The sequence below is a fragment of the Varroa jacobsoni genome, unplaced genomic scaffold, assembly GCF_002532875.2.
Source record: "Varroa jacobsoni isolate VJ856 unplaced genomic scaffold, vjacob_1.0 scaffold_1153, whole genome shotgun sequence".
Taxonomy (NCBI): Eukaryota; Metazoa; Arthropoda; class Arachnida; order Mesostigmata; family Varroidae; genus Varroa; species Varroa jacobsoni.
In genome coordinates, this window is record NW_019214055.1 from 102,671 (window position 1) to 115,556 (window position 12,886).

Sequence of the window (12,886 nt, forward strand, 5' to 3'; positions counted from 1 at the left end):
CACAACGCTGCTAATATGTAGGTCAACGATACTATAACCATACTATTTGTGTAGCAAACTATAACACAATTACACGACGGTTATCAAATTTAACCATATATGCGCCCCTCTCTTCCTTTCCGCCACGCCCTCTGGACAATTTTATTCCTTCCTATGGTAGTAATTGTGGATTTGAAATGCTGGATTGGCGATCCCACAATACACACACATAGGCACACAGCTTCGGCATGAACTTGCACGTGATTGCAGGCGATTTTGGCTGAAAGAGTGGGGCGAGCAAGTGGGTTACTAAGCGTTAGCTGCTCGCAGGCCTGTCTCCCTGATAGCTTCATGAGTGACGTGTTTGTTTGCCAGCTACCGTGCGAACTCGGCATAGAAACACTTCGTTTCACTTTCATTTTTACAGAAGCCAGCAATGCCTTCGTTCCAGGTGCCGGACATTTGGCTATAGGGCTGCTGAGGCCTGAGCAAACCAGGCACAAAGATCAATGCAGCCTAAACACGGAAGGCGGTCTAGAAGCAAATGAAAATTCTAAATAAGTTGGGGAAGTAGTTGCGGCTGCAGTTGACGCGACCAAGACGCAATCGGTGAATTGATAACTACGAGACAGTTAAGATCGCTCCCTTGCTAACTGAGATAAATGACTCAGCGTTTAACGAAAACAATAACGTCTATTGAAGAATATGTACCATTAAGAATGATTAGTACGAAACCATATGGAAGATAGAAAAACCACACACTATTGTTAAATTTTACGAAAATATGAGACTTATACAATTTCAAGTTGAAAACGTGCTTGGTTAAACAGAAACCCAGCCCAGAAAGCCCAGTCAAACAGAAAACCTCACAAATCTAGACTTGATTAGCCCAAACGGATTAGGTAAGAGAAAATTGTTTTGAAGCGAAAATAAAATGTTGGTAGACATATTTAGTGTGTATAGTTGAAATTTTGTTTCAAAGTCCTCGCTTTTATACGGGTTATAGTTAACTGATGTGTCGAAAGGAGAGCTGAATTTTGACAGAGCAGTAGATTCATATGGATCGAATAAACCTAGTCTTAAGACAGCATCGTTTTACGAGGCGTAGGGTAAGTTAATCACAGTAGAGCGTCCATTAACGAGACAGCCTGATCTAGTGTAAATCTGTTTGGCTTTGACGTTTACCACATCTATTGTTTTTATTCGGTGCGAATATACCAGCCACCACCGATACAAAGACGTTCACTGATGTGTGAATATGACCCTTTCAAATGTTTAGAAATAGGTTCATTTCGGTGGAGACGCGTCCGTAGTCTACAGTGGCATAGAGGTAGAACAGCGATATAGTACTGATCACATTGCCTTAAGTGTATAATCTATTAAACTTCATTAACCCTGAAAAGATAATATAATGCGTATATTTATCAAGTCTCGTTTGATGTCGATACATTTAGTCACAATTACGAAGCTATAGTGCTATGTTTATCTGCGCCAAGACTTATAATGAACCGAACGTTTGTTACGATCACTGGAAGAACATTTTCGGTTGCCGACCGGTATAATACCGAGGCATCTTATTGGAATGAACACAACAGTACCTTGAACAGGAAAAGGTACGCAATGTCGGACGGCTACCGGTCATCATTGCATTTACTTTGTTTTATTGGTTGGTTTAATTTTAGGGAGTCCAATGTTTTACGGAAAGCATTATATCATTGCGTTACCCTAGCAAGTGCTCAAGCGTTTCTTAGTAGACAAGACGTACGGAACGCACGATGATCTTAGATATATTCTGACATGTGATAAATGGGAACTATCTTGATGCTATCTAGCCACAATATTAACCAATTTCAAATTTCCACCTAAACGCAGTTTACCGTCTCAGCAGAAGATTTAGGTCCACTTCTGCACTCTTCTTTACTACAATAGATAATAAATAAAAGAAAAATAGAATAAAGGTTCCCAACTATATACTACTCTTTGTGAAATCTACCCAAGCCCGTCGTAGAACAACAACTAAACACCAGGTACAAGGAAATGTCTTACGTTATCGCGAGAGCAGTTGATAAAAAAAGGAAGTTCGCGTCTGCAGCCACTTTTCTATTTCGACTCAACTTTTGAAAGATTATCTTACTCCGGGCACTCCTAATTGCATATCTATTGCATATCCCTGAGACGAGATGTGTAATACAGATATAATTTTCATAATTACAATATATGCACATGTATGTGTATATATACATTCAGCCTAGTAAAACTGTATTTCGGGTAACTCTTGACATAGGGCGCACGTAGCCATACGATTGTGTCAAAAAGGTGTTTACAGGATACAAAATATGCACTCGTACTTTATCAGCATACGCATAGACCCTACGCTATCCAAATGAGTATAGCGAGCGGCCTATGTTTGGAGGTGTACGTCAGGCCCTCCATGAAGACTTGTCTGAGCGTTATAGTCGACGTTCGATGCGTGGCAAAGGATCTAGTTTGAGCGAAGAACAAGAAATCAACTGAGAGCTAAACAAGGCCTTTTTGATGCTTCCTAACGCGGGAAAGTTCGAGTTCTAGCGATTAAAAGTTTAGTGCTATATCTCGCTGTGTGTACTGCAAACTATTTTTCTAATAATAGCAGTGTTTTAGGAGAATGTTATGTGATGGCACTTTCTATCACTATCTAGAGTATTTAAGATATTTTAATGCCAATTCCTCGTATAGAATGGCTATTCTAGAATTTATATTCAAACTTCGCCGCTATTGCCTACGTACAACATTTGTATTTGGTCAATTTCTTTGGAATGAAATGGAAAATTACAAAATCCAAGTGCCGAACAGGGCATTTGGTTGGTATCGAAGGTGAGCCACATTGTTAACCGGCTATTTCTTTCCTTGTCTCATAAAACACCTCAGTCGTTTGGCATGAAGTCGTTGGCTGGATAATCTGCTTACACACCGGCAGTGCGTATCGTGACGACATACTTTTCTATTTTTCATTAATTCTAAATTGGTCAATGGCGTTCAAATGTACCGTGCTCAGTTACCTTGCCGTATGTCAGAACTGGCCCGTCCACTTAATGAAATCAAACTTTTTATAGGAGACAGCTACCACACATAACCATAATAAAGCAAACATATGACAGACAACATGTGAGAACAATGAAACTTCGTTCGACGAGTTCTCTCTAGTTATAAAGCAGCATTTGTCCTGTTTATGCACTCTCGAAGGTTAGCTAAATAACGTTGATGGCGCACGAAATAGTGTCAAGTGTATTTCTGAAATTTTTTGGTATAAATGTATGTCACCTCCGCGAGGTAAATATAAAATATGGTTTTATATTTATCTCGCAGTATAAACTATATATAACATAAGAAAAATAAATATAAAGCGATAACATGCGAATAGATCGTCATGTATTATAATGATGAAACCACCAAATCAAAACTAGAGGTTCTCCTCACTGCAGAAGTTGTCTTTATGGGAGGACATCCGTTTAATGAACAAACTAACCTTTTACTTTTGTCTTCGGGATTTGCATGCTTTTATAAGTTTATCGGCGGTACCTATTTCATCGAGCACACGTCCGCTACTATAAAAGTATACAAATTTATGAAAAGTTGTACCTAGCTTTCCCAGTGTAACAGCAATGAGGTGACTCGTCTCAGGGCAGACTATTAAAGCTAATGTAGAGTTTACCAATATAGTAGAAAGCGCTTTCTTTCCACTTTCCTATATCAGTTATTCCATATATTACGTCCATACGTATGTATATATATATATATATCGGAGAAGCGAATCAAACGCTTGAGCGAGATTCCTATAGGCGCGCCGAATGCTCGTTGTAAGCAACTATAGACCTGTTGATTCCAGCCTAATCCTGCCATCTGGCTCAGCAGACATTGCTCCACCCATTCTAAAAATGTGGGCCGCTCGATGTGTGGTTACATAGTCAGGCTTTCTCCTAACCTGCCCAAGGACAAGATAGCGGAAAGCGTTAGATGTTGTCTAACGCTTCGCTTTTTTACTGCATGCGTTATAAGCCTAACAAATGAATTTAGAAAACCGTTAAATCCCAGTTAATTGCGAGCGGTACGAATAAGCGTCTACATGTATAAGATCAGCCCAGATAGGAACAGCGAGCTCACTCACTTCCTTTATTTAGCGCCTCTGTGTTTTGAGTTTTTAGGTCCAATATCGCCGTTAGACACTCCGTCAGACAGCTGATTTCCAGCACGAAAAAGTCAGTCTATGATCGTATTCGAGCCTGGACCACAACGTGTCCCCGAGCTTAGCAGGCAAATACGTTACCTTCTAAGTTGTCACACCTTTCGTAGCGCCTCAGAATATCACAGTATCCGATTAGCAAAGTTTTCTACAAAGATAAACATCTTTGTAGAAAACTTTAGTAATAATAGTGAACCACCTTTTGTTAACGCTATACAGGCCAGTCATTGACGAATGCAAGGCTACTCTTTCTTAGATGCGGAACGTTAGCCATCACTAAGTACATGAAAGGACTACACAGGCGATTTTGAAAGCCTATCTGCTGTCCAAGGCAACACTGGGAAATTGGGAAAATCTCCCAGAATTTTAATTCCTTGAGCCGAGCGAACTTGGTACACTGCCTCAATATCATAATATCTTTCTGTTACGCTGACATTAGGATTCGTATATAAGCTATATTTAACCCATGGGCGTTTCTACCTGGTCACGTCGAGTATCTGATTGGAGCATTTCCACAAGTGTAGCAGATTAAACTGGGTAATGGTAGTTTAGTTTGCTATCCCAAAGGTTAGCTCGTAGAAAATTGCTTGCAAGTGTGTTAGTTGTGAATTCACTACAAGGTGCTGAGCGCGTAGTTGGAAGAACATTCATATAGATAAGTATATCTATGCAGAAACCCGTTGTAAACGCACAGCCATCACTTCTAGATTTGCCTAAAACAGATATAGAGACGTAATATTGAGTCCCTCGAAAGCACACGGCAATCTTAGGTTCACAAAGCGTGGCAATGCGACAGCAATTTCAAGCAAGGTTAACAAATCAAACCCCAGTAATTCGATGAGCTCCGGACGTCTTTCTGGCGCCATCTGTTGGTGACCCCTAGAACTGCAGCCCGTTACAGATACATACACTCTAAAAACGTATGGTGAATATTTTACAAAGAAAAGGTAATAAGTATCATAGCATACGACTTTATTAGGACGTACTAAAACCAGACTTGGCATATATAGTGCATTTAAGTGAAAAAAAAAAGTTAACAAGATAGAACCTCCCTGTCCTATGACGTACGCCAAGTAAATGTACACTAAGTCCTAGCAGTAGACTTTAATATAAAAACATCGTAGAGCGAAAGAGTTAAAAGCACGTGCTGCACAACGGGCAAATACTTGTCTTTAAAAAACTGAAAGTACGATGTCTTCAACATAACACGGAAAGGTGTTCTGAGCGGCGTGAACGAATCACACGAAATAATCGCGTAAGAAGAAAAGTGTCTGGCACTATTCAAACGGGAGCAAGTCAGAAACTCTGTGAATTAAGTTATTATTATTTTGGTAGTAACTTCCCAGATGTATAATGGCCGAATACATATTACAATGACCATTAGAAAAGTTGAGGTACAGCACAAAAACAAATTGCTTCTAACCGTTTACTTAGAGAATAGCTCCTGCCACATCGTAGCTTTTACCAAAATATTGTATATGTCTGAACATCGTATGTACGAAGTGAAATCGTTGCAGATGCCATGAAAAAATGTTATGATTTTTAGCGTTTTGAGGCAACTTATATCCAGTACCTAATGGTAGGAAGGTAGGCATTCATATAGATATGCAATTGTTTTTATGATTGTTTTTTAAATAACTGGCGAATTAAATATTTCCAAAATAAATGTATCTCCATCCACAGAATCGATATCGGATAGCTTTCGATCCGTTTCATTCTTCCACAATTGCAATATTCACACATTTCCATGAAAGAGACTATATTCAGATAAAATACCTCTGTAAACGAATAAATTTTTCCTTTTCAACCAAACGTTGGCCTATGTGCGTGTAGCTAATGGATCAGGTTAAAGATAATCAAATAAAGCCGTCGTCAATTTCACTGCTCGAGTCGACCCCTTAAACTAGAACATCCCATATGCTGCACGTAGGATTTCCTCATTTCAACACGGCAGAATGGGAAAGAGTTGTGTTGAATGTGTGCGTACCTTGCCTTGCCACAACATAACTTCGAGAGTTAATTATGGCTGTTATTCGAACGCAGTCTGAGATCTTCATCCTGTTAAGCAGAACTTACATTCTGATCGCGGGTCGGGCTTGAATTTGTTATTTTACTAGCGTGCAGCACCGGTCGACCTTGAAGCCACTGGCAGGTAATCACGCAGTTGTGGGCGCTGCCCATTACCCCGTCCTTACTCGACTTCCTTCGCCAAAGCCACTCCGAACAATGCGTTTGCTAGCGCACTATTGCACTGGAGCAGTGTCAAGAAGTAAACCGTAGTTATATTCACCTAGCGTATTCAATGTGATAGCCCTGGATAAAAAGAGTAGAAACCTTACATTTACATAAACAGATATAGAATTTTATGTTGACGATAGGACAACGATGAGAGTAGCGAGGAAAAGAGTGCTTAAGGATTCGAAAACCGTGGCGCTGCTATTTCGATGATAACGGATTTCGCCAATAAACGCAGTGATATTTTAGACTCTATATCACGACTTTAGGAAAGTTGTTGACGGAAGGCGTAGTCAACACTCAGTCCTCTTAGCACCTATCTATGAAGCTTACCTGCAAACGGTCAGAGATCCCAGTCTGTTTTCGGAGCATATTTTCCTATTTCTAGTCAAACGGGTTCCCTTGTGTTGTTCAGTTCGGGATCAGTCATTCAGTCGACTCTAATTTCATCCGTCCGCTCATCTTTTCACACGCACCAATTGCAGGGCCACTGGAATCCCTTGTCTAATGGGAATAATTGCGCTGCTATATTACTACTAGGTCGACCCATCCATTTGGACCATTTTTACCATTCGAGAACAGGGCGCTCCCTTCCAGCTTGTTTTTATTTCCTTCTTATGTCTTCACTCGATTGGCAAGAACGAGTAGCAACCAGAGCCGCTCGATCTGCTGTCGGACATGTATTCTCAATATATTCTCTGGATATCTTTTATAACGTGCTTTACTGACTGTTTGTTGTTGTTGCCACTTCGTTTTCCGTCTATTTCTTTCAATCATTATCTTTTTTCTGTATGTGGTGGTGCTTCAATACAGCGAGGACTTTTTTTTTATTCAGGAATCAGTGCAGATCGAACAGGAGGTACAAGAAGACACAAAGGAGGGGTAACGGACTACTCGCTAAATGTGAGAATGCTAAGTTTGTGAGTTTCTGCAGAAATAAGACTCAAGGTAATGGTTTAAAAATACAATAAACACTGCATCATCTACTTTTGTTCACTTCTCGACGTTATTCAATATATAGCTAAGTCAAAAGTCACGGTTTTGTCGTCAGTGTTGTTGAAACCCATATTTTAGCGAACTAACTTATTGACGATTGACAATGCAAGCCTGCAGTGAAACGCAGAACGTCAGTATTTTGCGCCATCCGTACCGTTCTCGGTATAGTATCAATAATAATTACAAACAATATTCGTTTCGGTAACAAACAGTAACATGTAAATAATAAATAAAAAGTTTTTAGCATTTGCTTGATTTTATTTACTTCATTCATAGTCAGGCCATTAGCCAGCGCTCCAGGTTGATGCAAGCATTTTGCAAATACGCTTCATATATGCAGCACTTCCGGCGTGTCTCTCTACGTACAGTATAAGCTTTTTTACATTAGTTAATAGGATATTTGATTATATCTACCTATGCGCTTTGTGCAAACATGACTCTGTTCTAATAGAACCCGCTGAAGGAACATGTGCACCCGAGCGAGGCAAAAATCCTCATTACAAGGGTATTTGCTCGCCCAATTCACCGTGTGAAGTGAATTTGCATTTGGGCAGATATAATCACGAAAGTGTCTCGTTTACATAATTTCAAAATTCAGGGACTCGTTATTGTCGCCTGTCATGCATGGGAGCGACGTTACAACACTGTCATCACACATCCCCCGCAAGACTGGCTAAATGCCCTCAAGTTGAGAATGCAGATAGAAAGCTGGCCGGCCGCAATGATGACAGTAGGTCGTATGAGTTGAAAAGTATCATCTCGTACTCAGTAGACCGATAGAAAATTTGTTTTCTACCGAGAGAACTAGATTCTGTTGGGTTTCGATAAGAAACCCATCTCATTAGTTCCAGTTTTTATTCACAACGTCCCGTCATAGAATGTTAGCAGATGCCTAAACTTTTCATGACGATTTGGGCATACATGAAAATAGTCTCTAGCAAACAACATCAATATATATAAGCTTTGTCTGAACAAGTAAGTTAAACCACCATTAACGCGCCAGTTAAAGGGAACTATAGTAGGGAGCAATGTGCTTCTAATGCTCAATACTAGGATTTTTCGATATATTTGCCTTCAATATATTGACATAAGAATTAGCAGAAAACGATAGGAAACGTTCTGCAAACTGGATTAAGTTTAATTTACTGAAATCGTCATATCACTATAGTCTGCGATAGCATCTAGAAAGGGTAGGCGGTAGCTCGAGTGTTGAACGCAGGACAAAGACGTCTATCGTCTAAGTTAGCCAGCATTTTTTTTTATCAAATTAAAGGCAACATCAATCAAGGACAACAGTCTTCATAAGACCAAGCCTGATCTGTTTTTCCGTAAAACGTAATTTGAAAGTAATCTTAAGAACACTATTCTATTTACGAGATCCATTCGAGAAGGAAAACATGTAGAACATTTTTATTGAAGTTGCTAAACCTACGATTATTGGATAAGTTATTAAACAAGTTGCCTACTGTCCCGATGGAATCTCATCTGCTGAAAGGGGCAAACAGTTATGCTCAATCTTTCATTAGATTTATATATTGCAGGGTACGTATTTTATCATCTGATGTATTATTTCAGCTATCTGTAGCAGAACTGCTTTTTGATAGGCAGTATTAAACCAATAACAATTTCCCTTGTAGTACAGGAATCTGTCGGGAGGTATCGGGAAATTGTTCCTATGCACTGATGTCTTCAAGCCTAAACTGGGAACCTAAAACCAACCTATCGTTCCCGTATAGTCACGTTTGTTCGCACTAAGCTTGTGCCGAAGTTGGAATTTCATCTATATAACAAGCAAAAAATATATGCACGTATAGACAAACACAAGCCGGCAACGCAGCTAAAGTAGAGGCTCAACAAGCTCGTCCAGTTGGATATTTTGGGAGTTTTTCGGTCAACTAAACGCCTAATATATGTACTAGTTGTAGATGTCTTTTGCGGTTTTAAATTAGGGTACGTAGAACTGATGAACGTAGTGCTCGAAACTCTTCCGTCCATTACTATGTAGTGTATACTATAAGATAGGAGATGTGGAAGACTCGACTTCAAAATATGGGGTACTAAAGGATAATTTCATAGGACTGTGGGAAAGGTACTTTCAAATGAAAGCTCGAAGCCTTACGCAACTCCCATTATAGCCCCATTTATGGTTCGTAATGATGATAACTTATTCTTGATTCTCGGTGTCCGCCCAACGCGGACCCTGTTCAGTACTTATAAAAATAGCAACAATTTTAATACCTTTTATATGTATCGTTGCGCCATTTTGATAGCTGGACATTTTTCTGGTAACATCATGACGCGACCACTGTAGAATTTCTCTGGTTTCTGGGCGAGAAAGTCTGAAAAATTATTTTTGCATCCTTCCAAAGAAACTAGTTAACGCCATCAGAGTTATGCAGAAACCCAAATAGATCATCTGATGTTGCAGGATCCGTGTTATGCGGTGGATGCATTAAAATGTTACGCTGAGATTGTCTCAACTTCTGTTTGCCGGGTAGCTAAAGGCGGCCATGGTCGGGCGTTGTAGAAAACAACGAATTTTTGTCCACTCGTTTTGGTCAATATTTTCTAATCGTTTGTTAACAACAGAGGTCCGAACCAATAATTTGGCCAGGCGGCATCGGCCCGTAATACTTTTCCAATACCAGACAGGATTACCTTTTTTGGCGTCAGTTCAGGCTTTGCCACAGAATGAAGAGCACATTTTTTTTTCGCTCATACTTATCGTACGTGATCAGTTTTTTACTGCTTGTGATCAGCCGCATTAGGAATGGAATAAATAAACGGACAAAGTAGAAGAAGATGAAGAAACGATCGAGTAAATTCTTCTCTTTGCAGCCCGCTTTTTCAAGCTGCTTTAAAACTACTGTTTGGTAGTGGCTGTTTAGGTTTTTGGCAATATCATGTAACATCTGCTATATTGTCGTTAACTTGTAAAATAACACGCATTTTTAAAAAGAAAAACTTTTCTTAGGGCCCTATTTTAAATATAAAAAAGAAACCGTAATCATTCTAACGATTTTACCACGGTTATTTTTGTTGTCAAATCTCATCCTTCAAATTAGATCAACGCTGATTCGCTGCGATTGATATTACTTAAATGACGCCAAAGTCATTTAAATAGATGGACCGTTTTCATAACTTTTTTTTTAACAACTCACTTATTATTATTATTATTAGCGCTGTTAAGTGACTTTACACTCGTCGCAGTACTTGTCACTTTTTATGCGTTTGTTATTGTCTATTAGTGAAACACTTAGGCTCCATCTTTCTGAACGACCCATCGAATGAGGCCCAAACAACTTGCGTCAATATCTATTCGTGGGTTTTGAATCTGCATTTCGAGTGGCTCCAAAAAGGAGCCGCACTCTACAAGCTGGCTTGTGCTGTACTGCCTGATAATATCGCAAAATTGCTAAAGTTAGTATTAAAGAGAGCGAACTTACTGTGGACCTGGACGCCTTTGAACGAATCACAGTGTCAGTTTAGGGCAACAATCATAGTTCACTCTGCGGCTTCTGTTCATAGCAGTCACTTACCAATCAACTCCAGCATCTCAAGCGCGTAAAGCGAATCTTTTCACTACACACTGCAGCAAACAATAGACTTGTTTACTGGGCTACCGACACCCCACCACAGGCTAAGGAGGTCACTTAAATTACTCTCGATAGAAGTTTAACTCATTCGAAGGTATGAACTAAAAATCACCGATACAGGGCGTACATGCAATGGTAGCAACACCACCAATTCTCGAGTGATCTATAGGTGTCATATGTTGTATCTCTGACTTGTTTCTATCACGACGTAAGATGCTAACAGTGTAGGGTACTTCGTCCATTTACCGTAACGGGTAGGCAGGCTGCCGAGCACCCATCTGCATTTCTAGAAACTGGAGGTTAGTCGCGTCTTTGTTTAGGTAGGTATTGCTACAAAATCAATGCAGCAATAGTAATATTATTAAATATACGAACTTAAACACTTATTTGCAGGCGAATTCCTAGTGAATCCTTACTGGAGAATTGCATTCTAGGCGACGCTGTAAAAGGAGCAGCACGCATCCGAAGTCCGCCGAAATAGCTTGCTACTTGAATACTCAATACAGCTACAGGTCTGTCTATCGTTAACTTCACTAGGACATACATTTGAAGACAAAATCAGGTCCTTGTAGTATTCCTTGTACTGAGGATGCAGGCCCTCAAAGCAAAATTAAAACAGTGGTACCAAGGCGAATGGAAGTAAAAGCTGGAAGTTAACTATAGGAAAAATAATTCTTGAAAATTCGAGAACCGTATTTTATGCATAGGTATAGCGCATGACCATTGGTATCGTCTTTACAACATACAGTTTGCATGATTCCACGACAATGTCATGTAAGCGTTAAATTGTGTATAGTACCTTACGTACAGCCTTTGTAAAACATGGCAAGCTATTCCATTCCTATATTCTATATAGTAGCGATGAAATAATAAGGTCGTCAGTTTACATTGTATATATATATATACTAGCGTCCAGATATTACCTCCGGTCATGCGTAGCATCTAGACGTTGTATCTTGTAAGCCTATTATTCGAAAGCGCCATGCTTCGGACAAATAAAAAAATAGCGTGTATATGTAGAGTACGACACCTAAGTTGGAGCGAACCTCGACGCACTGTTTATTCTAACAGATATTGGTCTATCTATTGCTTTTCGTACTCGAAGATAGCGGCGGCCCTTAAAATAATCCAAGAATTTCTATAAAGTAAACCGAAAACCCTCTATAGATTTTTGATTAACCAGTAAAATAGCTTAAGCATTTTTAGTATACCTGGATCTCCTTAAAATGTTGTTTCGGAAAATAGAATATCAACCGTGGATTAGGTCACCTACATAAGCTCTAATGATTACTCTTTTGGGACTGCTTAGCCGTTTTAAGCCGTTGTATTTATGGGGCTTTTCGCCTGCTACCAACCCAAAATGGAATTTCGTTAAACCTCGTTGTCTATGACTATCAGTATAATTTGAATCAAAGTTACTACTAAAAATTACTTGCGACTTCAATATGAAATAGTCTTTTTTAATGTTAGTGAGTTGTTTACACCCAAGGCAGGGCAAAGTTGTAATGACTGTAAACGACACGGTCGTCAAGAATAAAACTTCTAGCACGTATTGGACATTCACTTAAATTAGAACTAAGGCACAGAAAGAAATCCCAGTTTAGGCTGCGTGCTGTAGCCTTGAGGCTTCGAGTCAGGAATACTATAAAATATCAATAATTCCCAGAAATTCCTGGTAAATGTCTTTTATTGCAGTATTCAATAACAGAAAATACCATCGAACTCGCTTCCAATTATAGCTGAAAAACGTTCAGTAGTAAAAAATTGGCATAACATTACCTATTTGTGAACAATACGAAGGTTCCTGTTTTACAAAACCGTTGGATCGATCACGTAATGGTATGTAGTTTCAAGTTTTCCG

General features: G+C 39.4%; 1 protein-coding gene across 4 annotated transcripts in view; it reads left to right on the forward strand.

The window, feature by feature from the left end:
• The window catches only part of LOC111267157 (scavenger receptor class B member 1), a 46,448-nt gene extending 33,844 nt beyond the window's left edge, over positions 1–12,604 (forward strand). Inside the window, exon 13 of one of the 4 annotated variants that reach the window (XR_002684445.2) lies at positions 11,419–12,604. The gene's annotated coding sequence lies outside the window, so the exon portion shown is untranslated. Of the gene's footprint in view, positions 1–406; positions 3,377–7,268; positions 7,661–11,418 lie in introns of those variants that run through there. The other 3 variants (XR_002684444.2, XR_002684446.2, XR_002684447.2) reach the window with 3 other exon arrangements.
• Positions 12,605–12,886: the final 282 nt, after the last annotated feature.